General features: G+C 57.2%; 1 long non-coding RNA gene across 2 annotated transcripts in view; it reads left to right on the top strand.

Moving 5' to 3' along the window:
- The window catches only part of LOC128828743 (uncharacterized), a 45,479-nt gene that overhangs the window by 7,202 nt on the left and 12,225 nt on the right, over nt 1-26,052 (top strand). The gene's annotated exons all lie outside the window — the stretch shown is intronic.

Here is a 26,052-nt window from a genome sequence, read left to right as displayed (position 1 = left end):
GTTACGCTCGACCGCAGTGCTGGTGCATTAATACGCCACTTGCAGAGCACCTATCTCCCTTCCAAGGCTCCTCTTTTTGCCCTGGCACCTCAAGAGCGTGGCAGCAGATGGGGGTAGGGGGTGGGGCATTATTTGTGAGAGCCAGAGGGTTGGCGGGGAGACTCCTGCCTAGTGGATGGGGGCTGGGGGTGGAGTTTTGCTGGGGTCGGGGCTTGATTTGGATGGATTGTTATTTTAAACCAATGCAGGGGTGCCCTGAGTAAGAGATGTAACATCCCTGTCAATCAAAAGAATGAGCCATGAGGCCACGGGCGAGATCAGAGCCCCACTGTGCTAGGTGCTGTACAAACCCAGGCATTGCTAGACCGGAGCAGACCACCGGTGCGTCTAGTGTGCATCCTGCCTTAGACAACAGCAGCAGGAAACCTGGGGGTCTTCAGACATGGATGCCAGAAGGGAAGAACCTGACTGTGACTTGATAAGGGAGGGCTGCCTGGGGTGTACAGGGGGATGAACAGTCTTCCCTGATATCTGTCCACCCACCACATTGGCATCTGCACAGGCCACCCGCCACGGCTGAGTCCTTTCAATGGGAGGTGCTGCCTTTCGACCCCTGGCCAGGACACAGCGCTGGGCGCTGGCTCTGCTGTTCCTTGCAGAGCCGGGAAAGCACGTGCTAGTGCAGATCTGCTCCGTCCATTCCGGCTGGCTTGGGGGACCGTGCTGGGCCGGCCTCACCCCTGAATGTGGCTGGGCGGTGGATGAATCCTCTGCTGTCTCACGCCCACTGTTTTGTTCTCCGGGACTGGCCCGAGTGTGGGAAAGGGGAGGCCTTAAAGTCCCCCTGGGGACTCCTCTTCAGCCGGGTGCAGAGTTTCTGGCATCGGGACACAGGTGCGGCAGAGTCCTGGGCTCCCCATCCCCTCGATCCACAGCTGGGCTTTGCCATCTGGCTCATCTCTCGTCACGGCACCGCTCCACCGTGGGACCACGTTGCAGCTTCCCGGAAGCTAGGCTGACGGACCATTGAAAACCTCCACCTCTCCCGGATAGCGACGGTTGGGGTGTGGCCGGACTGCTGGAAGGGACAGGAGTCGCATGCCAGCTCCAGAGGTAACTCTGCCTGCTGCTTGGCCCTCCACTGGGCTGCTGTTGCACCTGTTAGCCAGGGGAAATCTTGCACATGCTCCTTCCCCCATTCGGTCCATGCTCACTGGAGACCCAGCCACGAGGCTGTGAGAGCTGTGATGCCCGACTCGCCCCCTGCAGCTGTTTGTTTGTGGGTGTAAATGTGGGGCCAGAGGACCAGCCTCTGTTAAGCCAGAACATGGACAGGTGCAAGGTCATCTTCCCCCTCACCACCTGGAGCCAGTGTGCGTCCCACTTGGCCCCGAGGGGCCAGTCTCTGCAGCCATTTCTGCTTGGCCCCTCTGCTGGGCATGCTGGCAAGAGGGCCTGGCACGGCCAGCAGTGATGGTGGTTTTGTGATGTGGAGACCAAGCCACTGTGCCCCAGCAAGTTCATTGCACCATCATAGACTCGTAAGACTGAAAGGGACCTCGAGAGGTCGTCTAATCCAGTCCCCTGCACTCATGGCAGGATTAAGTATTATCTAGACCATCCCTGACAGGTGTTTCTCCAACCTGCTCTTAAAAATCCCCAATGATTGAGACTCCACAACCTCCCTGGACAATTTGTTCCAGTGCTTAACCACCCTGACAGCTAGGAAGTTTTTCCTAACATCCAACCTAAACCGCCCTTGCTGCAATTTAAGTCCATTGCTTCTTGTCCTCTCCTCAGAGGTTAAGGAGAACAATTTTTCCCCCTCCTCCTTGTAACAACCTTTTATGTGCATGAATCTGTTTAACTCGCACACAGCGATCGCCCAACCAGCCCCACAGCTCAGAACACAGAAGCCTTCCCTGTCGCCAGCCTGCAGGAAGGGGCTGTCATGCAGGAGCCTAATTCTGAAGGGTGGCATTAACCGGCTTACAGTCGGGATTTAGAGCAGATTAAAGCCAGGATTAAATGGACCCTTGAATGGAACCTCAGCGTCACCCTGTCTCTGGGAAGCATGCAAGCGCCTCGCGTGAGTTGTCTCTGTGGCTTTCCTTTCTGTGCTGCAGAGGCAACCACCAACCCCGGGCACGGATACAGCGGGCATTACCCCACTGCCTTGTCTTTGCCGGGTGCATTTTTGATTTGCATTAGTGCTTTACCTCCAGCAGAGGGCATCCTTCCCCTGTGGTTAGGCCAAAAGCTACAGGAACAAAGAGGCAAATTCTGGAGAGAAGATGATCATTCCATGTATTTGTGATGCTGAAAAAAAAAACCACCCTAGCATCTCCTTTTGCTCCGGTGTTGCTGTCTCTTTGCTGTCAGTTTAATACAGGCATTTCCCCCGCCTGTGTGCCCTCCGCTCGCCTGCCTGTCTCTTCTAGATCACTTTACATCTGCAAACACGTCTATAATTCAGGGGGAGGCAGGGAAAGAGGCACAAATCAGAGCAACGGCTTGGTTAGGGGGATCAAAACAACCAACCCAAGTCGGGGGGAGGTGGTACACCTGCTCTGGCAGCCCGACAGCTGTACTGCAGGTGCCATCCCCAAGGTTATGCTGGGCTAGCACTTGGATAGGAGACTGCTGTGTCCCCTCTGAGTCAGCACTGGGAGGGGAGACACTGCTGCTCCTTGGGCTGCGGGACGGAGAACCAGGGCCTTTGCAGTCACTAAAGAGCCCCTGGTGTTCTTGGAAGTCAGGATATGATCTCCAGTACTTTGACTGGACGCTAGTTAGGGTTTCGATTCGCAGAGTTTAAGGTCAGAGACCAGTCCCATTTGATCATCTAGTCTGACCTCTTGTAGATCACAGGCCATTCAGTTTCTCCAGCTACACCTTTATGGAGCCCAGTAACTTGCGTTTGGCTAAGGCATGGCCTCCAGTCCTGATTGGAGGACATCCAGCGCTGGAGAATCCGCCTCCTCCTGGGAGAGTTTGTTGCAACAGTTAATTATGTTCTGCCCCTGCCCTCCCATTTGCTCCTGCAAGTGGACACGCTCAGCATGACCCGTGGCCGCCCTGCGCCCCGTGTGGTCATTTACGGCAGCACACTACGCTACCGTTCCCATCTGGTAGCGTTTGACGCTCACTTTGCAAGACGATGAGTGACTGCCCAAGGTGCAGGGCACGGCGAGTCAGGCCCAGTTCCTGTCCTGACTGATTGGGTGTCGTTGCTGTGTGCCGCTGTGCACCCCAGAGACAGATGCTTTCCTCTGGCGGATGCGGCGCTCTTCATGCTGAGGGTGTCGGTGTTGTGCCTGCAAAGTGCTTTTTCCTCCGTTGGAACAGAGGACTCTATCGAAATGGGAGTTAGCTCAGACGTCAGGTGCTCCCATATCTCCAGATATCCCCACTCTTTGTGCTGACGGAGGTGGAGAGTGAGGGGCTCCAGGGATTATAACTGGGACATTTCTCTCCTCTTCCAGGGAGTGGGGAGGCAGTTCCCCCTGGCTTTATCGACACTGGCGTTTTTCTCCCAAGCTCACACTGTTGCATTAGCATCAGCGCCGCTCCACTGGTCGCAGAGTCGAGAGCCCTAGTGTAGACGGATCCCCTGTGTTTTAACCCAGGGCTGCTAAAAAGACCAGAAGCTGGTCTGCACAGTGCAACCACTAGGGGATGCTGCCCCAGAATGGTAGCGGGGGTGCAGAAGAAACATACCAGTGTGGATGAGGCCTAGGTGAGCAGGGGAGTTAGGACTCAGTGAGAAAAGAGCAGGGAGGGGCTGGAGCGTGGAGGCTGGAATCCCTGAGGGCGTCCCATCCCTTGTCCTGCCCAGCCAGAGAGCAGGCTGCCTGCAGCCCTTCCCCGCCCTGCGAGGCTCCTCATCCAGCCACGGTTCTCACCTCCAAGCCCCTGCAATTTACGAGCTCCCTTCCCCGCAGCCCCCCTCTCACCTTGAGCCCCCCTCAGCCCTCCCCCTGCTCTGATCCCAGACCAGAAACCCTGACCAGCCCCCGGAGGCCAGCGCAGAGCCCAATGGGGCCGGTCCGACCGAGGAATTTGCTTCCACCAAACACGTTGCACGGTAACAGGAGAAACAGCTGCCACCCGGCTCCGGAACAGTTGCGGCGCCAACCTGTGCAGCATAAATCACCATCGCGGGCTCATCTGTTGCTTTTGGCCACTTGCAGTGATCAGAGACGAAACATGCGCTTGAGACAGACCGGCACAAACGGGGAGCTCCAAGAGACGGTGAGAGACGGGGCTGGAGCCTCGAGCGGGGCCCAGGACGTGTCAGCGAAATGGATCTTCTTCCCGCCAACAAAGGCGGCTTTTGTCTGGGCTCTGCCGGCGGCTCAGCTGCATTGTTAGCACGGCTTCACCTCCCTGTTATTCTCCGTGTGTTGCTGTGGAGGTGACAGGGTTTCTTGTGATGTAGGGACAGCGCGGCAGTGACTCCCAGCCTCTCAGTGCATGTGAGTAGCGTTCCCACTGCCAGCCAGTGCAGCCAGCGTGTGAGCAGCATTCCCACTGCCAGCCAGTGCAGCCAGCGTGTGAGCAGCGTTCCCACTGCCAGCCAGTGCAGCCAGCGTGTGAGCAGCGTTCCCACTGCCAGCCAGTGCAGCCAGCGTGCTAGGGGAGCATTCCCACTGCCAGCCAGTGCAGCCAGCGTGCTAGGGGAGCATTCCCACTGCCAGCCGTGGGGGCAGCTTTCCCACTGCCAGAGCCAGCATGCTGGGGCAGGAGAACCACCCAGTCCTACACACTCAGTGCAGTCAGCATGCTACAGGCTGCGTTCCCATGGCCAGGCAGTGCAGCCAGCGTGCTAGGGGCAGGAGAACCACCCAGTCCCACACCCAGCAGAGCCAGCGTGCCACAGGCAGCATTTTCACTGCCAGACAGTGCAGCCAGAGGCTGAGCAAAGGAGTCCCAGTAGGCTCCAGTGAGTGCAGCAGAATCCAGACATCAAATCCAGGTAGTAGCCAGACCTGTGGGCGCTGAGCCGGGGCCTCTCTCTTCCCTCTCCCTGGTACCTTTTGCCCTCCCTCAGCAGCACATCCACATCTCCATGCACACCCAGTCTTGCCGGGCCAGATCTTGCTGTCATTACACCGGTTTGACGCCGAGGAGGGTGTAACCAAGATCAGCAGTTGGCCCATACACCAGCAGGAGGGTCCTCTTCCCCTCCCCCCAGATTCGGGCGGGGGAGCGTCCCACGGCCCCCTCTTTGTGTAAAGGAAATTGAATCCCCTTGGAAGCAAGCGGTCCTTGTCTTGGAGGAGGAAGCCTGCCTCGCAGACACTGCCAGTCAATATGAAATGAAAGTCTGTGCCGCATGAAAAGAGAGAAAAGAAAAGACAAATGGCATCTGGGCCAAACAGACTTTCCCTTTCTTTCTTTCTTTCTTTCTTTCTTTCTTTCTTTCTTTCTTTCTTTCTTTCTTTCTTTCTTTCTTTCTTTCTTTCTTTCTTTCTTTCAAAAGCAGCCCCTTTGGACTAGCTAATATTTAGTGCCTCATGCAATTTCCCAGCACTCCGGTCCCGCCTGGAAGTAGGTCAGGGTTCGGAGCCTGTCTTGCCATCTCTCACAGTTTGTTTGAACACTGTTATTTTTAATCTATAAAAAAATTCTTTCCCTGCCTCTGAAGACCTGGGCTCGGTCCCTGATTAACTAGGCTCTGCTAGCGCGGGAGAGCAGCCGATGCCCATTAATGCACAGCTCAAGGCTTGCAGCGCTTCTTGCTAAGGGCAAAGAAATGATGAGACACCGTGGGCAGCCAGATAGTTTCGAGTGAGGGAAAGGCCGGGCCAGGAGAGGGCGGTGGGAACGGGATGGACTTGGAGCGCAAGGCTCTTGGGTTTATTCTCAGTAACGCTCCCGGGCCGGTGCTCCCAAGTTCCTGAAACTCCTTCCCCGGCAGCTGGCCTAAGCACTTTGCAAACCTGAGCAGAATCCTCTGCCAAGGACACCTCCTGCCGCTGGTGAGGTGAGGGATGGAGGGCAGAGCCCGCTTCCCTGCTGCCCTTGGCTATCAGTGACAGCCCTTGGGGTTAACCCAGTTTGCATCCGGCTCAGGCTGACCTGGGGCACTTTCCCCTTTGGTCACTGACTCCTGAAATGCTGAAACAGGAGACTGGCAGGGGGAGCATTTGCAATAGATAGCTAGATTAGATAGATAATATTGTCTCTGCTAAAGAAAACCATCTGACACCCTTTTAAGCCCACATGCTCTTGTTTCTCTGCCGGCTGCTTGTTACCCTCCAGAGAGCAGTGCAGGCCAGTGGTCTGAACACCAGGCCTGGTGCCAGGCACATCTGAGATCTCATCTTGCCTCTGCTACCAGCTTGTCTCCAGGCCTCAGGCAAGTCCCTTAACCCCTCTGCCTGGGTTTCCCCGTGGGGCATGATGCAATCCACCTGGTTGCCTTGGAGAAAGCCCCTTCTCTCTATGGCCAATAGCAGGAATTCAGGTGACACTGGCCACCACCAGGACAGGATGGCTTGGAGCTGTAGGCCTCAGACGCACCACAGCTTGACTCCCTCCCCGGTGGAACCAGAACGTCAAAGCCTGGGCGTCTTGATTCAGCCCTTCGCCCCGTGGAGGCAGAGAAATAAAACCCAGGCTCTTTTCGGCTCTCTGGGACTGTGGGCGCTGACGATTCCCATGACACATTCCATAAGGGCAGGGGCGTCTCTTCCCCTCATTGTCGGGAAGGTGAGTCTGTGCCAGCTGCCAGCCCACCCCAGAGGTGGCTGCATTTCAGTGGGGGGTAAAGGGATTCTGGAGCGTGACTTAGTAAAGCTCTTTGGGCTCCTTCAAGGGGACTCAGGCATGTGGCTGCACTTGTCACGCATACATCCACAGTGAGCCACCAAGATGGCGGACAGGCGCCTTCCCCAGCAGCCCTACGGCTCTACCACTTAAGCTAAAGAAGCAACTCCCTTCGGTGCTAGCAGTAGTAGGGCTGTTATCCTCCAGGAGCCCACCCACTAGAGAAGGACGCTGCACCATCTTTGCCAACAGGTTGCGCATCCGCCCCTGGGCTAAGGAGGCCCCCCCACCCTCAGTCCTGCATTGACTCCACGTGCAGGACAACTGCCAGCTGAGGCCAAATGTTTTCCAGCCAGTTGGCTAATGAATCCCTCCAGCGTGGTTCTCTCAGAGCCTAACACAACCAGAGCCTCCCTCCCTCAGAGAAAGCCACCTCACAATCTCCCTATTGTAACCATATGGAGCGTGCGGCTGGGCAGCACGCTGGGAGGTATTAATACACATGCCCTTGGGAGAGTTGTTTGTACTTTCACTTGGGTTTTGTCCGGATTTTGTTTCACATTTTTCTGGGCCTTCCCAGCACTTTCCCTCACCAAGCAAAACAAACAAAGCTTCTTCCCCCGGCCCATCGCGCAGCTGCGAGGCGGCCTCACAATGGGGCTTTCTTGCCGGAGTTATGAAGATCGGCAGGGGGAGGTCACAGAATTCCCCCAGCGACTGCTTTCCCCGTTCGTTTTTGCCGGGCCTTGGAAGACCCCCGCCCTTCCCCGGACGGAGAGCTGGCAGGAAAATTCATTCTTGTGACCACTTCAGGAAGCCGTCAGCTCTGGAAAACAACAGGCATCCAAATAACGGCATCCAGTAGCAGTCAGCGCTGGAATTACTTCATCCCACCGGCTGGAGCCGGTAGGCATTAGACCTAGGAGACCCTGTACTCACTAGGCATCAGAAATGAGGTCCTGGCGTAATTCTCCAGCAAGTATGGAATCACTTCCCAGGTGTCAGCCGTGGCATCGCTCATTCCAGCCAGTGTCGGATGCGAACTAAGTGTAGCCAGTAGGGGCCAGATACGGGATTGCTGGACCCAACAGCCATCCAATTACTATGAGAGGGCCCCAGCCAGACTGCCCCCTCCCCACGCCCGCCATCCTAGGTGTGGTACATACACTGAGTTCCTGCCCTGAGGCCAAGCCAGGCCAAGGGTGGGAGAAAGGAACGATCATTAGTCCCATTTTACAGATGACAGACTGAGGCCCTGGGAGGTGACATGGCCTGCCGGCTGTCCGTGGGAAAGCAGGGAACTGCAGTCAATTCTCCGCAGTCCCAGTCCATCCTTCCCCACTCTCTAGCCAGCTATGGACTGACGGTATCTAACAGGCAGCCGACCTAGAGCGCCTGCATCTTCCACACAGGACACGGAACTGGGGTTACAGGAGGGAGACTCAGCCGGAGAAGCAGCTGGGTGTGGGGTCTGTTCCTCCAGCAGCAGAGATGGAGTGTCCAATCCGTGCGGTATAGGTGACATCTGTGCCTGCCAGGTGTGGGACACCCAGCAACCGGAGCTGATTCGGAGCTCCCTTGCGCCAGGTTCACCCATGTCTAACCCCGCTGGCCTTCTTGTCAGCGAGGGGCCCCGTGCAGCCGTGAGCCGCCAGGCGCCGAGCGAGAACAAGGCCCTTTGTAGTAGGCGTCGTGCGCAGAACAACTTTTCCACGGGTGCTGCTTGGAGCAGGTGTCAGGCAGAGGCGAAGGGGAAGGAGGGAGGCCCGGCGGGAACATCTGCTAGCCCAGCCTGGCATTGCAAAGGCTGTGACCGGGATTGGGCAGTTTGGAGAGTGTCACAGCCAATGCAACCCGCCCCCCCCCCCCCCCCCCACCCCACTCCTCCAAGATCATAACCTGGCCTGGCCACAGCCCTGGGATCCAAGAGTCCTCATACGCGGTGCACTGAACATGAGCTGGCATCTTTGAGTGGGTTGGGGGGGTTGTTCTGTGCATGTCATCTGGGGTGGTGTTAGGGGGAGTAGGTGGCCGTCAAGAGCCACCAGGGGCACATTGGTCAACGAGCGGCTGGCCCAGCTACGGCTGGGGGCCCAGAGGGGAGAAGCCTCTCTCTGGGCGTGACTGAGAGCCCTAACCCTCACCCTAACCGCCCACCAGGCCCCTTAATCCCCGCAGCCGCTGGCGGAGATTTATGAGGAGTTTTGGCTCACTTGCTCTTTCCCTGATGCCTTGCCACACCCCGGTCTGCGGCAGGGCTCTGGGTGCCGCATACCGCCAGGGCCTCCCGGCGCAGCCCCCGAAAGGAAAACTCAGTCGGTCGGGGCTATGAAAACCCTCCGGGGACGGACGCAGACCAGCAACGTTTGTCAAAACCAGTTCCTTCTCTCGCACTCGGCCGAGGCTGCAGTTACTGGGGAAGGCGGCTGTGTTAGGAAGAAGCCGCCCCTCCAGCCACCCACAGACACTCATCTGTAAAACACGGAGCTCAGTGTTCCCGTCGCAAAGAGGTGGAGATCCAGGGATGATCAGCCTAACCCGCCCCCGTGCTCCCTTTGAGTAGAAGCCATGGACTGGGGTAGATCCTTTGCAGTTCCCTAGGGAATGCCCTTCAGATTTAGCTACTCTTAGGGTGACCCGAGGTCCTGATTTGATAGGGACAGTCCTGATTTTTGGGTCTTTTTCTTATACAGGCTCCTATTACCCCCCACCCCCGTCCCAATTTTTCACACTTGCTGTCTGGTCACCCTAGCCACTGTGCCACCTTTGAGTAGGAAAGAGCCATTAATGTATCAGTGAGGTGCAATTAGGTGCCCAACTCCCATTGAATGCTAATAAGGATCTGGATGCCTAACTCCCCTAGGAAGCCCCCGAGAACCCTGATCATCTTAGGATATAGCAGAGACCGGACACCGCCCAGGGTGACAGCCCAGCAAGACGGAGAGAGGATGGGTGAGGAGGCCGGTCTAGGAAGGATGGACTTGAAGGGAGGCGAGAAACAGCTCAGAGGGTTGGCCGTTGGGCGACAGACAGCACAAAGCTGAGAGTGGCAGGAGGAGGATGAAGCGGTGGGAGGAAAGACCTGGGAGGAATCTAGCTGTAGAAAGGCATCTCTAACGGAGCCCCCACCACGTGGCTCATTAGCAGGGATTGAGACTCCCCAACCTTCAGCATGGCAGCCCTTCATCTCTACTCCTTAAGCAAAAGAAGCAACTCCGTTAGCTGCTAGCAGTAGTAGGCTGTTATCCTCCAGGAGCCCAGCCACTAGAGCAGGACGCGGCCCCCCCTCTGCCAACACGTTGCACATCCACCCTGGGATCAATTCTCCAGACGCCAGCCCTTAAATAGGGTCTGGAATATACGCCCCATGTCCTCCACCTCTAGGATTGGCCCATGTGCCTCCCTACCCACGATCACCATCAAGCCATACCCCGGGGCGTGTGGCTGAGGTTTCCATCTGTTAGCAACGGGAAGCTCTGGTGCTCCCCTTCTGCTGAGAGCGGCCCCTGCAGAGTACAGTCCCCAGAGCCCTGTTGCATTGGGACCCATTATGTTGTGCTTCGAGACACCCTGCCATGCAGACTCAATTTCAGACCGGGTTTGTTTACTACAGCAAAGCTCTCAGTGGCTTTACATTGATTTCGCTCTTCCTTCTTCTTCCCTGTGGCTCTCCCCCCGCCCCCGACACATCTGGCTCCCCGCCGCATCCTCCGACACATCTGGCTCCCGCTCCTTCTGTCTTTGTTTGTTTGTTCACAGTACAGCGGTTTCAAATGTTGGGAATCATTAGGCAATTAAAGCTTGTCGAGGCTGTCGTCGGGAAGTGCCGGTCCTCGAAAGCCTCTGAGATGCCGTGAGCGGGTCTCCTGCCTGCTGGGGAGGGGAAGAGGGTGATTGCCAGGGGATAGAGCAGGGGCAGCTGTCCAACGTCTACACCTCTACAGCACAGATCCCAGGAAAGCCGCTCTGGGAAGGTGGCCGCGGGAAGGTCCCTCGTGAGTAGTGACTTTTGTGGTGCCGTTTACAATTCAGAAAGGGCCTGGTGCCCTCCTGCAGCCCTTTCCCCCAGTGCAAAGGGAGCATGAAACGCCGCTGTTCTGATCTGGTAGCAGCTTGCACCCAGTTCACGCTGGTGCAAACGGCGGCACACGGGGCAGCCTCTAGGAAAGGGGGGCAGGAGGGGCGTTCCGATGACAAGTGAAGACGGTGGATTGTTGGAATACAGCTACAGGCACACAGGGGTGCCTGGTCTCCTTCACCTGGGAGGCAAGCTGCCAGCATGCATGTCTCCTGAACAGAGGGGTCACAGTCAGCCTGGCTGTTAAAGACTTGGGGTGAGACAGGCTTCACTGGACAGGAAAATGTCTGGTTAGTTAAGTCTAGGCTCTAGAAAGGGTGATACGCTTTCCTTTTACATGTAACTTCCGCCTATGTGCGCTCGCTTGAATGTCTCTCTGTGAAAGAAATGTCTGCTCGGTTTCGCTCGACACAAATCGAGGCACTGCCTGCTAAACTGAGCTGCAAGCTAAGCGGTCCCGGGTCAGCAGAGAAGCCGGGAATCCTGCATGCGGTCAGGGGACCGGGGGCTGGCCGCTGCAGGGGGACGCCCGGGGGGCTTGAGGATGGAGTGAGCCTATCGCTAACCCAGAGAAGGACAGCGGAGCCTGTGTGGGCTAACGGGAGCACTTGGCGGGGTGATGAACTCACTAGTCTCCCTTGCGCCTGCTACGGCGGCTCATCTCTGCACCCTGGAGACACCCATTTGCCGTGTGCAGTAGGGGAAACGGCTGTAACACTATCCGGGGGGGTTGTTATCCGCCTGGCAGCTGCTGCCCTGACAGCTCTGACCTGGCCTGCATTCCTTGGGGGTGGATATCACTCCAGGATCTCTCACCCCGGCTGCGTGGGTCTCTCCGCTCCCCCCTGGCCGCACTTTAGTCAAAGCCAGGCTCGCAGGTGGAGTAGGACGCGTGGCCGGGCGCGGCGGCACCGAGGGGCTGAGGAGTTCCTGCCAGCTGAAGCTGGAGAGCTGGAGCCACTTACAAAGATGCAGCAGGAAACGAGATTTGTCCTCTGAATCGTCGGGAAACGTGGGCTCTGAATTGCCGGCCTGCGTTCCCTGGGCTCGTATACACGCCCTTCCTCCCGCTCCTGGATACGACATCCCCCCTGCTCACATCCTGCTCCCAGTGGCAATGCAGGACGAGGTCCACATGGATGCACAGGGGAACGGGTCTCCCTGGGCTTGGCCCCCCCCGGCTGATCCAGTAACGGGCCCCTGCCCCGGGAGGGTCACTCTTTCCTGGACTGGCCTCCAGGTGCACTCACTCCTGGGCTTCTCCCCAGCCATCTCAACTCTCTCCTGCAGAGCCAGGCAGCTCTGCATGGAGCAGGGTATCAGGTCTCCATGTTCCCCTAGTCCTGGGGTCAATGGATTCCTGCCCTGGAGAGTCCGACTCCCCTAGGGTGACAGGCCTGTTCTCTCCCATTGGACATCCGCTGTGCCCTGTAGGGGGCACCCTCTCTTGCGAGATTTCAGTCCCTGTGCCCAAGCAGCTCCCCCAACACACGTGCTCCCATCCAGAGAAACAAGACTATTACAAAAGAGCCTTTCTGCAAAAGCCACCTGTCATGCTCACTCACGCGCTGGAGACACAGATGTGCGAGGAACGGCCCCTTCGTCGGCGGCGGACGAAGGATTTTGGATGGACACACAAGCAATCTAGGAAGAGTGCAAGAGACAGAAGCCCCCCAAGGAAACATGCAGGCCGTTGATGGTCCCCTTCTGAGCGTCTACGGAGCAGACCCTTCGCATGGGTATGAATCAGTTTGACTGCCTGCTTTCCCAGAGGGGTTCTCCCCTCATTCGCAGGGCGGGGCTTCTGGCTTGTTTTCAAATCCACAGCCCTCAACTTCCACCCGGCCCAGATGATTGGGGAGGAGGATATAGTTCAGCTCCAGCCTCTCCTGACAAATGAAAGCTTGTTTTTTTCCCAGTCCGTTGTAAATTCTCCAGGTCTCCGATCCCTTGCTGGCCGGGGAAGCAGGGAGGCTGGGGGAATACGAGTTTGAGTCAAAGGGCAAGTTTAGCTGAGGTCTATGGCGAAACTTTCTCATGGCAAGAAGACGCATTCAACAGCAGAATGGACTCCAAGGCAGCTCAGTGGGGCACGCATCCAGGAGGAAGCCAGCTGGGTAAATCACAGCATCTTGGCTTATCATGTTGGTTTCCTAAGAAAGGAAACATGGCTGGGTCTGATCAGGGTTTGGAGGGGAGACCTCAAAAGAAAACTCAGATGCAGTGTTTGTAGCTCAGTAGGTGGCGCTCTGTCCCTCCCAAGTCCCAAGGTCAATACTTAATCAGCCGAGGGGTAGCAACGCTGCTCCGCTGCTCCGGTGCCATCTTTGGGATGAGGCGTAAAACTCAAGCTTTGCCTGCTTGCAATCATGAAATGTCCCCTGGCGCTTTTCGGAGGAGTCGAAGTGCTAGTATCCTGGCCAATTTCCAACAGGGATAATTACACTCCAGCTACCTAAAACTCCCTCTGCAGTTTCAATCAAAGAAGTTATTCTTTACTTCCCCTTCTAAGAACACCGCAGTGTCGCCAGCGCAGAGCATGTGTCATGTTCCATCACGGTGGATGGAGTGAGCTTTTTGCCGTGATTTGGATGGAAAGCGCTGTATAAATTTAAGGGATCAGAACTTGAAGGCTTGGGCCTTCCTCTGTAATGGGCCCCAACGGAGATGCCAGATCCAAACACACCAAACTTTATGAAAGTTTTGGGGCCAGATCCAGAAAAGCTTGGATCGAATTGTGGATCTGAGTGACAGGATCCCCGTCTCTGATATTTGCGAGTGATGGAAAAGCATCAGCCTCCTCGAAGTTTGGCTCCCTTTGAAGACCCACTCAAGAGTTCAGAGCTTTGGGTTGGAAACACCGCCGAGCGCAGCCTTTCCATGAGCACTGTGATCATTCTCTTTCTAGTCCCAGATGTAGCAAGCTATGTGGAACTTGGAGGAAGGAGCACAGGTTGCAGGAGGGAAGAGTGTGGAGGAGGCCCCAGAAAGTCAGTCTGTGTGCACAGGACTGGAATGCCAGCTGCAGTTGCATCATCTTTGTAAATAGTCATCTTATCAAAGAGCCAGTTTACATTTAGAAACCTGGAGTCCTCTCATATGATCACCCAGCATGTGGTATATGAGGCATCAGGCACACCCGAGAAGTGCAGGGCATCATTCCTGGATGGACAATGTTCCATTGGGGTCTGTTCCATATTTTCGGTGAAGGTTCAGGTCAATTTGTTTTGTACCTTCACTGGTTCACTCAACCACAGTATTTGGCCCACTGCACAAGTTTTCTTTGACCCCGAGCATCTATGATTCGGTGCCCTTTATGGATGGAATCAGAACGGCTTATCCGTGTGTCCTAAACCCTCTACTGTTAGCAACTAGCTAGATCCATGCTAGCTTGAGTAACAATAGCCACGAAGCTGCAGGAGGTGACACGTCCTAGCCCCACTTGCCCAGGATCCTGGATACACACTCAAGGGTCTAGCCCATGCCAACAACACCCATGCTGTTGTGGCTTCCCTGCTGTTGGTATTCAAGCTAGCTAGATCCAAGCTAGTGCAGGTATGTCTACACATGCTGCAATCACACATCCTGGAGACAGACCCTCAGGATCTGTGTCTCTGCATGTGGAGTTGCCCCTGAAGCAAAGTCAGAGCTGGAGCCGTCTCGGTTCGATCCATTTCTATGGAATTTGGTTTCCATAACCCTTGGAAAAAGCCAGAGCAAGCAAGAAACCTCCCAAAAAGAGGGACGGTGAGAGTGGCTCCAGCACTGTCCTTGATAAATCATCTTCTTCGCGGACTTGCCTACCTGAGCCCCCGTAGATCGGGCTGATATATAACCCCATCCTCGGAGTTCATTTATCAAAGCAAAAGAGAGGAGCCGGGAGGCCGGGGGTGTCCGTGGCAGCCCGTGCGTGTCACCATAAAGCAGGGGACAGGGGACACGCCGGAGCATGCTGTTTATTTGCTCTTTCCCGATTTACGGTCCCTGTCAATTTCACTTCCTGGCCCTGTTTATCTTCTCCGTCCCCTTCTGATCACATTCTCTTCCGAAGCCCTGGCTCCCGGCCCACTCTGCAAGCTGCTAACTTTTGTTTCCCAGTGTTCCCTGGGTCCTTGCCCCTTCAGCTTGTTCCCCATCTCTCCTTCTGCCTCTTTCTTCCACTATCACCCAGTATTGTTTGCATTAGGGTAGCTGGTAGCGTTCCAAAGGAGATCAGGCCCCCGTTATGCCAGGCACTGCACAGCCATATGGTGAGAGACAGTTCCGGCCCCAAAGGGGCCCGGCACACACAGGGAGAAAGAAGGATCAACATTTCCTAGCTTGGGAGCTGTGGCCCAGAGAGGCAAAGGACCAGATTTTCCAAAGAGCTCAGTACCCAGCATGCCGAGCTGTGTAAATGGAGACGTGCAGGTGTGAGTGGAAGGGGAAGGGGCATGCCTCTATCGCTGGATCCATTTTCTATTCGAGGCATCTAACCTTGATCTTTATCCCCATTTTGAGTCCCTGGAAATTAGAGCTGGCCAAACACCTGGGGACCTCTTCCCCAAATAGACGCTCCAATCAAAATCAGCATCCGCCCTTCACAGCACTCGCTTCCTGCCGCTACCCCAGCCAATCAGTAACCAGCAGGAACAAGCCTGGCAACATGAGTTTTAAGGAGAGGGAATTTCGAACTCGTACCCAGGCGTATTTGCCACAGACACCCGATTCAAAGAGCTCACTCGTCCAATCAGGGAGCAGAAATAATCTCATGTGAGCCACAGAGCTTGGATTTTGAACAGCTGTTTTCCTGGCAGTGAATCAAGCTGGAGCAAGCTATGGGCCAAGAATGATTCACACATGGGGTTTAGCAAGAGATAACAACGCTGTCAGCTGTTAGCAGGTGAGGCCAAACAGGAAATGAGTAATAGATGATTCATGATGAATGCGCTAGAAGAGGCAGCGCGGCCTAGTGGCTAGAGATCAGCAGGCCTGGCTTCTATTCCGGTTCTGCCACTGGCCTGCTGGGTGAGCTTGGCCAAATCATGTCCCCACCCTGTGCCTCAGTTTCCCCATCTGTAACATTGGGGATAATGATACTTTACTTCCCATGTAAACTGCTTTGAGAGCTGTAGGTGAAAAACGCCTTCTAGCCCTGCCAAGGGTCGTTATTTTGTACCCCCTTCCATCCAAGCACTTTAAAGCACTTTAATTACAAATATTAATGAAGACTCTTGGCCTCCGAAGCCCCACCCCTGTGATGTGTGGACGAAGCCTTTTGCAGCTAGGGAAATGAAGCACCAAGTGCACACAATGGGCCCAACTTCAGCAGCAGAGCGAGGGGCTGGACCCAGGAGTCCTGACGCTTGCTCCTGTGAGCTATTCAGTTCCGCTGTGGAGCCTGGAATAGAGCCCGGCAGTCTGGACTTCTAGTCCCACGGGCTATTCAAAGGGCCACGCACCTGGTGGAAAAAAGCCATTCTCTTCCCAGCGCTGTCCGAGCAGTCGAGCAGTCATAATACAGCAGAGACCTAGGGGCAGCGTGTGTGAACCGCTGCCCTGCCCCCATCCCGAGCGTTTCCTTCCCTGAGGCTGGGCCGGGCGGCTGTACATCATCTCATACAGCGAGGCAGGTAGGAAGCTCTGGGTGAGGATAAGTGAACTGCTTCCCCGGGCCCATTCTTGACGAAAGAACCAGTCTTTAAATCCCAGAGCCATGGCTGGGGCGCTGCGCCTCTCCCAACTAGGGTGACCAGATGTCCCGATTTTATAGGGACAATCCCAATTTTTGGGTCTCCTATTTACCCCCCACCCCTGCCCCGATTTTTCACACTTGCTGTCTGGTCATCTTACTCCCAACCCGGCCCACTTCGCTTTGGACGGGATGAAATAACCTGAGCGCTTCGGCCACGTTCCCTCTGCTGCCGCGCTGCATCCCTCCCCGCCCTGCGGGCCTTTTGCCAGCCCCGCCTGCGGTGGCTGCCGCAGGTAACGTGGGCAGAGCCACATCTCGCCGGGTGTGCGGACAGACCTTTAGCCTCACTACACCTCCGCAGAGTGCAGACTTGTTGATAAGAGCAGGTCAGAGACAGTCAGGCCTAGGCCCCAGCAGTCCTGACTCACAATACCCAGCTGTAACCACTAGAGAACACTCCCCTCCCTGCGCTGGGACTAGAACTCAAGTCCTGGCTGCCAGCCCCCCCGCTCTAACCATTAAACAACACCCCCCTCCTCGAGAGCTGGGAATAGAACCCAGGAGTCCAGACCACCCACCCTGTTCTAACCACTAGCTGACACGGGGACTCGACTGTGAAAGAGGGGCCCCGGGGCGCTCGCCGGCTGAACAGGGGCAGGACAAAAGGGAATCTAGGTTAAACACTAGCAGTCCGGCCCCAGCCTGCGGGCACCCTGCGGCTCTGGAAACTCGGCGAGCTGAGCTCTTGAATAGGAAACCCGCAGCCTGGGGTCTGATCCCAGCGGTGACCTCCTGCCGCAATGAGATAATTGTGTGTGTGTTTCTCTGGGTGTGTGCGGGAGCCGAGAGCCGCCGGGGAAGGGCAGAGAGGGGAGAGGGAACTATTAGGTCTCATTACAGAGCCCTGACATCTGCAGGGAGTGCACAGTAGTTCCAGTGCCCACGGGTCCTAATCTGTAACAAAGCCACGTCTACAGGCAGCGGGCAGGTGGCAGACTGGGACTAGACCCCCTTGCCTTTAGCTCCAAAATCCACACCTCTCCCAGGGGGCACAGCAGTAGCAGACCCTTGAATAGGAAGGGTTTTTCCGGCGACGGGCAATGCCACCGGCCCTCCAGTCTGGTGTGTCCCGGGCCCACGAGCGCCATGCTGCAGCGCCTCTCTCTGGAGGGAGGAGACAGCCCAGGGTGGTGTAGAGAGCGGGAATCTTCACTGCAGCTGCTGGACTCAGCCCGGGGCGGGGCAGCCACGGAAGGGAGCATTCGGGACGCTGCATCACGGGCCTGCCTGCCAGCCCTTTGCAAACGGCGCTGCTGATTCATCCCTCGCTGGTAGGCTAAGGGGAACAGCGCCCTCTTCGTACAGGTGGGAAAACCGGGGCACAGCGGCCAGGCCGTCGGCGAGGAGTTGGGAATAGAACCCAGGAGTCCTGGCTCCCAGTCCCTCCTTTCTCGCTTGGGTCCCTGCTGGTCTAGTTCCTTGGCCCCTGGTCAGACTCAGCTCCACTAAATGACCTCCTATCTGTATGGCCAGGGGGCTGGAAAATCCCTTCTCCCCAGGTGAGGAATGAGCCTCTTCCTGATCGATTTCTCTCTCCTTTTATTCTGATTTTTCTCTCTGTGCACACGAGCGCCAGCCGCGGGCCGTTTCACTCGCTGAGGGATGCTCGGGGCACGGCCGGGGTTTTTCTCCGTCTTGTAGTAGCTGCTTGCTCTGTGTGCCAGAGGCGCTTGGGCAGCGGGGCGAGCGTGCACTTGAGACACTCCGCTCTCCCAGCGGAGCAAGGCCACCCTCCCGGGAGGGTGTGAGGAGAGGAGCCTTCTCCATACGCAGCCACATTAAAGCCCCATGAAAGATCAGGCAAGACCCCGCCCTGCTTCTCACCCCCTCAGGGTCCCACAATCCATGCAGGGGACACAATGGGGCCAGTGTGGGGTTGTTCGCCCATGAGTGGGCGCTGGGGAGCAGCAGCTCTGGTGATTGGCACCTTGCGTGGCCCGGTGCGTCCTGCCCTGCCCGGCCTCCGTTGAACAAGGAACTCCAGATGACCTGGAAAATCGGCGCGCTCAGTGGGAGGTGGGGGAGGGATGCCGGGGCACGGTACTGGGCCATTCCCCTCTCGCTCAGACTGGTGTCAATCCGGAGTGACCCCACTGCCGTCAGTGGATCGGTGCTGGTAGGATGCAGGCCCCCGCAGCTACGCCTGGGGTGGATTTGGCCCAGGAATTCCTAGAAGTAAAGGGCAAATGCTCCTCCTGCGTCTGTCGGTCTTTCTGTCTCTCCATCTCCGCCTCCGCCATCTCAAGGCTGTATCTCATTCAGTGTTTGCGCTGGTGTCCCTGGAAACGGGGAGATGGTTTCTTAGCCCAGTCACATGATGGATATCTGCCGCTATCAGCTCGCTGGGCTCTAGACTAATACCCGTCCCCCCACCCCCAACAAACCTCCTTCCCACAATCCGGCCTTGCCGTGGGATCCCCGCCAGCAGCCAGGCCATGGGGCTGGCGTTCTCCAACAGCCTGCGCAGGGGAGAGTGGAACAAATGGGGTAGGGGCAGGCCACTGCCAAGAGGAAGTTTGCAACACCAAGAAGCCACGTCATACCTGCATGGGGCACGGAGCTGGGCCTAACACAGGGCACTGCTGTGCTGAAGCTCACAGCCCTGGCTGCCTGCTGAGGTGTGGAAGGTCACGCTGCTGGGATCCTGGCTGGAACAAACAGATGGCACGGCGGTGAAGACGTTCCCCACACTACATGGCCCATGCTCACGGGGGGCACTGCTCTGAGGAAGCTCACCGCACTAGATGCCCACGGTTCTTTCTGTCCACGGGGGCACCGCTGCAGGGACACGCTCCTTGCTGGCTGTGCAGTGGGAGGGTTTACTCTGCAGCATGGCAGGGCTGCATCCCAGGGTCGATGTGCGGAGGTTTCAGGAGCCGTTGGGGAGGAGGGTGTCTGCCGTGCCCAGAGCCCTGCACTTTCCTAGCACAAATCACAGACTCCCAAGATGGGTGCCATCCCTGCCCCCATCTCCTGCTGAGCGTCGCTGGCCCAGGGGGAGGGTGGCGCTCAGGGAAGTACCTGGCACCTGCTCCCCAGGCAGTAAATAGCCCAGCTCAGAGGTCATGGGACTAGTGTGTCTTGGCTCCCTGGTCCTGCTGCTGCGAAGGCTGGGGCAGATGGGCCAGTGAACGTGAGCCTGGCTGTGGTCTGAGGAGGAAGAGCGGGTGGCTGTGATCTGTAGGCTGGATGGTGGATGGCTGCCACGCCCCCATCCAGCTCGCTCCATATTCGGCACCAGATCTGCACCCCCCCATCTCCTCCCATGGCACTTGCTGCCCCCATCCCCCTCCTGCCTGCAACCCCGCCATCCCCCTCCGTTCAGGTTGCAATGAGCACCCCGCCCCTCAATTGCATGAGGTTCCATGGCCCCAATGATGCGGGGTGGGGGAGGGAGCCAACGGCACTGGCGCTCCTTCCCAAGGGGTGTGCAGCGAGCTGGGAGCTCACGAGTCCTTTAGAGCAGGGCTGGACAGGGCCCTGGACAGTAGCAGTCAGGACAGAGCACCCAGTCTCTGCTGGGAGGGGATGTTTAGCAGAAACAGCTGGGCTCACCCTGAGTCCTTCCCCCTCCCTCATTTCTTTACCTCTTTCTCTGAATTCCCTGCTCCCTTGCAAAGAGTTCTCCCAGTCGGGCCTCCATCGCTCCGCGCTTTGTACGGCAGCTTCGCACCTCTGCGATCTTGTGGGTAATTCACTGATCTGTTTGAGTCCCGCATCCCTGTTGGATAGAAAACGAGGTGCCTGAGTGTGAGTGTGGGGCTGGGTGTGTTTGAGCGTGCGAGTGAGGGCATGTGTATGGGATGTGCGAGTGGGAGTGTGTGTGAGTGTGTTTGGGTCTATGGTGTGTGTTTGTGAGTGAGTGCACGTGTGTATGGCTGTGTGTGTGAGTGCGTTTGGGTCTGTGGTGTGTGTGAGTGCACGTGTATGGGTGTGAGTGAGTGTGCGTGTAGGGGTGTGTGAGTTCGTTTGGGTCTGTGGTGTGTGTTTGTGAGCGCATGTGAGTGTGTGGTTGTGTCTCCCCGGACCCTCTAACCAGACACTTTCCCTCTCCCTGCAATTTGCTCAGTTCCAGCCCCGCCCAGCAGCACCCGCGTGACGTTCCATCCGCCATGACACCGGCACTGAGCAGCTGGGAGCCGCGCTGGGCCCCGCTTCTCCTTGGAACCAACACCTAGCACAAGGCAAGAGGTGATGCCAACCTCCTCTGAGCCCTCGGTGCGTGTCTATGGGAGACCCGTCCCATCCGCCCCGGGGCGGTCGGATCCTCATAGACACCCCAAGAGTGAGCCCCAGCTGAAGACACAACGCAGAAGACAATTGGCTAGTGCACTTCTCTCTCGCTCGCTTCTCTGGGCTGAGGCTGGCAAAGTCCGCCCCCAGTGGCCCATGCCCCACCTTTCCTATCAGAAATTCCAGCTGAAAATGTTCCCCTGGGTTCTGCGGACGCCGTTCAGTCACTAGGTTCTGGGCGAAAAGCCAGTGGCCGGCTGGTGCATTTGGCCCTGACAGGCACCGAACACCCCTTGGTTTCAACTGGAGTTAGTCTCCTAAATACCTGAGGAGTTGGTTTCTTCCTCTCCTGGCTCCTGGCGTTACTCATTTCGGGGGCTGCGGGAAGGAGCCAGCAGAAATGAGCCGAACAGTCTAATGGGGTTTAGTGGGGTTTCTGCAGGGGACGGGATTTCTGTATGCATCTCTAGGGCAGGGATGCTGCCAGTCGGTCTCCTACAGCTCGGCATGCTCTCGCTGTCGGGGTGCCAATGCTGAGGGCACGGGGTGGCTGCACCTGGAAGGAGACACGTGCTGTTTAAGGGCAGTGCCCCCCCCCAAAACAGCGCCCCAGCTGGAGCCAGATCAGAGAGGTCTCTGCACCGCGGAGGTTGTGACCTTGAGGCGAGGGCGCCGCTGCCAAACAAAGACAAGATGTAATTAAGACGTAAGCGCTAATTCTTTTCTGAGCTTTGATAAACCAGGCCTGTCATGTGCAGCAAATTGATGGCCTTGGTTCTAATCTGCAGAGATAGGGCATGCTTCAGCGTCAGTTTCGGGGCTGGGCGACTCTCCCTCAGACAGGGGCTGGGGGGCTGGGGGTGGGGCAGGGGACAGCATAGAGAGGGGACCAGAGAAAATTAACCAATTAATGACAACAGCTGTGGAGCCTAACGAGAGAAACGCTGGATTTGGCAACAGGAGGAAATGGGGCCGAGTGCTGTGACATCATCCTCGTGGGCCTCTAGAGTCATTAAAGGGGGGTGATGTCATCAGAGACACTGATGCTCTGTGAGATCATCACTGTGAGCATGGCTGGTTGCCCGCGGCAACATCGCTTGGGATAGAGGCAGTGACTGCTGTGTTGTGACCTCACTGGCGTGCGTGGGAAGAGTGCCTATGGTGCTGATGACATCATCAGGCTGACCAGTGAGAGTGGCGTATGCGCTGTGACATCATCACCGCGAGCCGGGAGAGGGACACCCTGTGCTCCGAGCGCTGGCTGTGACATCAGCAGAGGACGCAGAGGGAGTGGCTGATGTGCTGTGAGGTCATCGCTGGGCCTGGGAAACCGAACTGGACCCTGTGCCCCGGGGGGTTTCCCGGCAGCGCTCCCGGATGGTTTCTTCTCCCAGTGAAGCCGAAGCAGCTGCACTGAAGTCAATGGGTCTGCATCTTGGAGCGGAGCCGGCCTAGAGGATGACAGCGGCAGCAGCCCCTGGGCTGCTCCTCTATTAGTCATCTCTAAGCGTCACCGGGGATCACACCTGTTGTGCCAGCCCTAGAAGATCCCAGCCTGCACTAGAGCCCTCCAGAGACTTGCAAAGGGCTGGGCCCAAGGACTGGGGCCGCTGCAGGCTGCATGGAAAGCGACATTCTCCCTAAGGACGGGGATGATTCTCTGAACCTTCTTCGAAGCCCCCAGAGCCTTGGATGCATCGTCACGCCTCTTGGCACCCCGGCGTGCCTCCATCACTGGCTGGAATGATCAGGCTAGACCTGGAGAGGCTACGAGGATGCCCTGGGTTTGAGTCTGACTGGGCCTCCTCGGTTGGCTTTGCTAGCGCTAAACCTTGGGCTGGCTCTTTTGTCTCTGAACAGCCCAAGCCTGGAAAGGTTCAGCTAAAAACTTGCAATTTCGGGGCCTGTCTTTGGTTACAACGTCCCCCGGACCCCCACCCCCGCACTCTTCCAGCTCCCGTCAGGATCGGGGGAACAGCCGACACACTGTGATCTCTCTCACATGGCGGGATGTGCCATTGATTCTTGTGCCATCACATCGTCCCTTCCCAGGTGTGTATGTGTGTGTGTGTGTGTTACCGGCACAGTCTAGGGTCACCCCACCTTTACCCTTCCAGTTAATTTAGGCCCTCAGTTCCGGGCTCTGGGTGAAAAGCACCTACTCTTACCCAGTTCCTAGGGGTCAGGGTGAAATCTTCTGCAGGTTTGCGGGGCCTTTTACCGGTGAAAGGGCCTTACACAGTAATATCCTTAACCTCTATTTATGAACAGTTACCAAACCAGACTGCACACGCTCAGGGCCGGCGCTTCCATTTAGGTGACCTAGGCGGTCGCCTAGGGCGCCAGGATTTGGGGGGCGGCAATTCGGCGGCGGGGGGTCCTTCCGCACTCCGGGTTAGGATTGCCATACGTCCGGATTTTCCCGGACATGTCCGGCTTTTGGGGGCTCAAATCCCCGTCCGGGGGGAAATCCCCAAAAGCTGGGCATGTCCGGGAAAATTGGGAGGCTCGGCCGGGGCCTCTTTGTCTGGGGCCGGGGCCGGTGCAGGGCCGGGGTCGCGGGGCCGGGGGCATGGTGCCGGGCCGGGAGCGCGGGGCCGGGGGCCAGGCCGGGCCAGGGTCGCAGTGCCGGGCCGGGCTGGGCGCGGGGCCGGGGGCCGGGCCGGGAGCCGGGGGGCCAGGAGCGCGGTGCCGGTCCGGACCCGCGGGGCCGGGAGCCGGGTCGGGGAGCTGGGCCGGGGTCGGGGGGCCGGGGAGCTGGGGAGCCAGGAGCCGGGCCCGCAGGGCTGGGGTCGGGGAGCCGGGCCGGGCCCGCGGGGCTGGGAGCCAGGCCGGGGTCGGGGAGCCGGGTCGGGGGGCTGGGAGCCGGGCCGGGGAGCTGGGAGCCGGGCCGGGCCCGCGGGGCTGGGAGCCGGGCTGGGGTCGGGGGCCGGGGGCCGGGGTCACGGGGCCGGGAGCCGGCAGTGCTGGGCGGGCCGGGGGTGGTCGGCTCGGGCCCTAGGGTGCCGGCCCCGGCCGACGCCAGCCGCCTTACCTGCTTCAGGCTTCCCGCGAATTAAATGTTCGCGGGAAGCAGGCGAGGGGGCGGAGACTTTGGGAGGGGGCGGAGTTGGGGCAGGGGCATGGGCGGGGCTGGGGGTGGGGCCGGGGCCCCGGGGAGTGTCCTCCATTTGGAGGCACAAAATATGGTAACCCTACTCCGGGTCTTCGGTGGCAATTCGGCGGCGGGTCCTTCACTCGCTCCGGGACCCGCCGCCGAAGTGCCCCGAAGACCGGGAGCGCAGAAGGACCCCACCCCCCACCGCAGAATTGCCAACGACGACCGGGAGCGCGGAAGGACCCCCACCTAGGTCGCCAAAAACTCTGGCGCCACTTCTGCACACGCTAAGCATACAATGCTCACCACGCCCAGTAAGACAGACAATTTTTTCCTGGTGGCCAGTCAGGCTCAGATCATCTGGAGCTCCAGCTTCTGCACAATATGGCTGGCAGGGCGTTGAGGTCTGGCAGCTCTGATCTTGGGCTGTGCCCTGGAGTTAAGTTCCAAAAAACTTCCGTTTGGACCCTAGTTTATATAGTTCAACTGGAGTCGTGCTTAGCTCGACCTTAACCAATCATTTTAAACTGAAGTGTACAAAACCAATCCTAGCCCATTACAAAAAATTCTTTAACCAATCATATGCCACCCCCTTAGTTGATTTAAATCTTGCAAAATTCATTATGCAACAGACAGAAAGAACTCAAGACTCAGAGACCCGACAACAGTGGCTCTCAAACTTTTTTACTGGTGGCCTCTGAGTGCGACCCCCTTTATAAATTAAAAACACTTTTTTTATATTTAACACCATTATAAATGCTGGAGGCAAAGCAGGGTTTGGGGTGGAGGCTGACAGCTCGCGACCCCCCACGTAATAACCTCGTGACCCCTGCGGGGTCCCGACCCCCAGTTTGAGAACCCCTGTCCTACAGATAAACAATAGGGAAGTGGAGACCATAAAGGCCCAACAATAAAAATATAGATTTCACAATCACCGCTGTTGATAAGTGGTTCCTTGCCAGACAGAATGTGGTCAAGCAGAGTTTTCTTTAAATATCGTAAGCTCTGTTTCTTTCGCTGGTGATGGCGGGTCCTGTGTGGACAGGAGCCTTCTTAACAGCCGGATATTTCATTGTTTTGATGCAATTTAGATAGAACGTGAGGATGTGACTTTCCGAGTCTTAGCTCATCGCTGCTGCTGTCCTAATGTGGCTGCAGAAAAAAGCCTCAGACCTTACAGTAGAGGGTGGGGGTGCCGGCTGGGGCTCCTTGCATGAGAGGAGCAGCTGATGATGGGGAACCGTGACCGGGGCTAAACTCACTGCACAGTGGCCTGGCCTTTGCCTGTAAACCTGGCTCTTAGCGAAGGCGTCCCTGCTCCCTAGCTGGTAACGTATTGACGAGCAATTCTTAATCAAGTGGATTATTAATTAGCGGAGAAAGCTGGCTCTGTGATTCTCCGTATCCTTGGCCGGGTTCAGAGATGGTACTTTATGCTAATAGGGCTTGTTATCACACTCACGTCGCTATCTGTGGCCGGGGATGACAAGAGAAAGCCCCGGCGATGAGATATGTAATTGCAAATGTAATCAGATGGTAATGTTTGTTTAAGATGATCGCACATTTGTGTGCAAAACACTGTGGCTCTCCCACAGGGCCCTGCGGCCCAGCTATTAGGAGAAGCCAGAGGCGGAAATACAAGGGGAGCGTTCCACCTCCAACTGGCCGGTGTTAAATATCGACCAGGCTGGGTGCATTGGCCTGGGATGGAAGATGCTGACCCAGCACTGCGGACAAGAGAGAGTCGCACACTATCAGGGGGAGCTTTGTGCAGGCGAAGGGTGTTGGAGAAGAGGTTGTCCGCAGTATGCGTGTGTGTCTGTGTGTGCATTTATGTATGTGGAGTGTGTGTGTGTGTGTGTGTTTGCATGCAGATATGTGGTGTGTGTGGGGTGTAAGTTTGTTTGCCTCTGCATGTGTATGTGCATCTCTGCATGCATATTTGTATGCCTGGGTGCATGTGTGTGCACATGTGCATTTCGGTGTGTGTGTGTGTGTGTGTGTGTGTGGCCATGTGAAGGTGCAGGTGTCAAGGTGTGGGTGCGATTGCTGTCAGCTGGCAGCATAGGGCACAGACGTGTGCCTGGACCGAGTAAGGGTGTTGTGTTCTCTGCACATTTCTTGGCCCGGCTCGTT

The sequence above is a fragment of the Malaclemys terrapin genome, chromosome 24 (assembly GCF_027887155.1).
Source record: "Malaclemys terrapin pileata isolate rMalTer1 chromosome 24, rMalTer1.hap1, whole genome shotgun sequence".
Lineage (NCBI taxonomy): Eukaryota > Metazoa > Chordata > Testudines > Emydidae > Malaclemys > Malaclemys terrapin.
This window is presented reverse-complemented; position numbering and strand designations above follow the sequence as displayed.